This window comes from Corvus brachyrhynchos, unplaced genomic scaffold (assembly GCF_000691975.1).
Source record: "Corvus brachyrhynchos isolate BGI_N302 unplaced genomic scaffold, ASM69197v1 scaffold5, whole genome shotgun sequence".
Taxonomy (NCBI): Eukaryota; Metazoa; Chordata; class Aves; order Passeriformes; family Corvidae; genus Corvus; species Corvus brachyrhynchos.
This window is the reverse complement of record NW_008238321.1, coordinates 4731768-4734884: the sequence shown is the minus strand read 5'-3', so window position 1 is coordinate 4734884 and position 3117 is coordinate 4731768. Positions and strand designations below refer to the sequence as shown.

Sequence of the window (3117 nt, the reverse complement as noted above, 5' to 3'; positions counted from 1 at the left end):
GGGACCCACCCCGGGGTGCTCGGCACGGGGCCGGTGCCTGCGGGACTCGGGAGACTCACAGCTCCTGCCTGTCCCCCTCCCACCCGTTCATCCCCGGGACATGTGCTCTGCCCCTGGCTATCCCCATTCTGTCCCCATCCACCCGAGTCGTGCCAGGGTAAAGGCTCCCTCAGGGCATCACTGTCAGCTCTGGCTGCAGGTCCCTCACCACATCCCTCAGGGTTCACCACACCAAGAGAACTCAGTGACCACTCCTCACCCTCAGACTTCTTGTGTCCATGCCATGGGGAAGCCACCACGGACACAGCAGCCAAACCCACTGTGTGCCCCCAGTTCTGCTGTGCAGCTGCTCAGAAAACGTCTCAGAGCTCAGCCGAGCTATGGAGCCATGGAGAAGTTTCCAAGGGCACAGTGAGAGCAACACCTGGGCCCTGGAGGCAGAGGGTCACCGGTCTGCCAGGGATCTCACAGTGAAGTGCAGCTCCTGAAAACACCCTGGGAACAACCCACCGCACACAGGCACCATGTGCAGCACCGCAGCCTCTGCTCCATTTTCCATCCTTACCTCCCCCATTGCCAGAGGATCTGTTATCCAGTGACACTTCCTTGGCTCCCGGCCTGGCAGTGCTGCTGTGACATGTCAGTGTTTCTTGGCTCTGATGAAAAACTGTGCAGTGTTCAGAAATAACCCATTCCTGCCTCGTGAGGGTTAAAGCGAGGCTCCCATGCCCAGATGAACTGGGTGTACAGGAAGAGAGATGTGAATTTGCTGTTCAGCAGCAGGAGAGTCATTCCCCCCCCTTATTTTCCATCAGGAAAGCAGACGCCTTTCACACAGAGCTTGTTTTGACCAGCACTGATGAAATAAACAGTTACAAGCATGCAGGACAGAGCCAAATCTTGGGGCAGGGTCCCCAGAGTGTCCTTCACACCCCAACACCACCACCAGGATCCACCCACTGTGTGAAACAGAACAGCCACCAACAGAATGGTCTTAACTCTTTATTCCTGTTTTTTTCTTGTTTTTAAAGGACAACACATTCAGACAGCTTTAAATACAACATCCACGTGCAGCTTCCCCATGAAAGTCGCAGTGGGACAGCATGTGCACTCCCATCCATCCCTGCCGGCACCAGCCCAGTCCTGGTGTGGGACAGCTCCTGGGAAAACAAAATCCACGTATTTAACACTTCATCAAGCATTCAAAGGCACAGAAGTGGGTCAGGACATGCTGAGCGCTGAACACAGGCACAGAAGGAGCCCCCAGTTCTCTCCAAAGGCCAGGGCTCCTACCCCAGTCCTGGACAGAGAAGAGGCGCAGCCCCCCTGCCCCAGGGAGTTGGGGGGGAGGCCTGGAGCCACACAGGAACAGGCAAGAATGTGGATCAGTGCTGCAGGCTGGCCTGAGGCCACCTCATTTCCCCTGCAGCCCTCTGCCGTCGCTCCTATAACCCTTTCCTGCCCATTTCCTTCCCGGCTGCAGCAGAGGAAACAGCAGCAGCAGTGGGGACTGAGGTGCCCTCCCACACCCTGCACAGGGCCGAGGGGCACGGGGAAATGGGCGACCATGGCCCAGACCAATCTGCCACCCACTACTGCCCCGGGGATGAGCCAAGCGCTGGACGTGCCAGGCAGGACGAGAGGAGAGGCTGAGCCCCACATCTTCTCAGGCTCTTCAGGCAGGTGCCTCAGGAAAACACCCCCACCCTCAGGAAAACACATCCCACTCACCCTCCCCACTGGCATCCCCAGCTGCTGCCAGCTCCCTCCCGAGCTGCCAGGCTCCCACCTGGGCCACACATGTCACACATCACCCTGCCCTGCCCCTACCCCAGTATGTGCCCAGGCACCCTCAGAATACCTCTGAACTCACCTCTGAGGAACTGCTTCACTCATAAATATCCTTCTTATCTGCAATGTAATCTACAATCTCCTGTGGGCACATCAGCTTCTCTGCATCTCCGTCAGGAATTTCAAATCCTGCAAGAAAGGGCACACACTTAACCCAAAACCAATGGAAATGGGAGCAAGGGCAAGGAAGAGATGGCTGCTGGCTCAGGGGACAAGCAGGCAGGGGACACACAGGCAGGGGTTGCTGTGTCAGCCCCAGCTGATGCTGCCATCACTGCACTGCCCAAAGTGACACCTCTTCTGGACATGGGACATGGTAGGCACAGCAGGAGCCAGTGCCCCCTGTGCCTTGTTAAAGCCACCAATGCCTTCCCAGAGCCCCCGGTGTGTGGCTGGAAGACATTCTTGGATCTCCAGGCAGTGCCTGAAGCCCCTCAGGCTGAGTGTGCTGTCATGGGCCTGCATGGAATAAAAACACCACGGCAGGGCACAAGGGCTCTTGGTGGTGGAACTGGTCAGGAACACCCCAGAAATGTCTGTTTTAGTGCTCCTGGCCACACTTGCAGTTCACTTGGGGATTACAGACACACTGCCAGCAAAGGCCCTGGGAGTGAAACATCCACCCTGGGCTTAGAGAGTGACCAAGCCCCAGTGAGATCTATGACCCAAGATGACATTTAGGCACCCACTCCAGAATTCATGAGCTTTAGAGAGAAGCATGAAGAAGTCCAAAAGAAAGTAAAAAGAAATTTTGAATATAAACTGATAAGGAGAAAACACCTTTTTTTTGCTCTAGTAGGATTAAGGATTGAGAATGGAAAAAATTCTGGTGAGAAAAGCAGCCTGCACTGCCTGGGATTTTTGATCTGTGAAACCAAGCTCAGCACCCACTGCTCCCCTCTCCCCTTCCCCGGGTGGTGCTCATCGCGGGTGGGAGAGAATTCCTGCTTCCAAAGGGCCCGAGCTCCGGAGCAAAGGGATGGGGCGCGTTCCCGACTCCCGCGGGTGCCGCAGCCCAGCTCACTGACGGCTCTGTGTGGTTTGCTCTGCTCTCAGTGCTGGCTCTCTGCGTTTTTCCCTGCCCCACATGGCACAGGCCAGCGGTGCCACTGCTCCCGCGGCCCGGCCGCCCCCGGCAGCCCCGGGCGCCGTTACCGAACTCGTCCTCCATGGCCATGATGATCTCCACTTGGTCCAGACTGTCCAGGCCCAGGTCCTTCATGAAGTGGGACTCGGCTGTGAGCTGGGGGAGGACACGGCGGTCAG

General features: G+C 57.0%; 1 non-coding gene across 1 annotated transcript; it reads right to left on the bottom strand.

Annotated features, from left to right (window-relative positions):
• Positions 1 to 989: 989 nt before the first annotated feature.
• LOC103615514 lies at positions 990 to 3096 on the bottom strand. The gene is made up of 3 exons (XR_001861973.1): positions 3007 to 3096; positions 1874 to 1980; positions 990 to 1160 (listed from the first exon to the last, which is right to left on the bottom strand). It is a non-coding gene; the product is annotated as an uncharacterized LOC103615514 (transcript).
• Between the last annotated feature and the right edge of the window lie 21 nt (positions 3097 to 3117).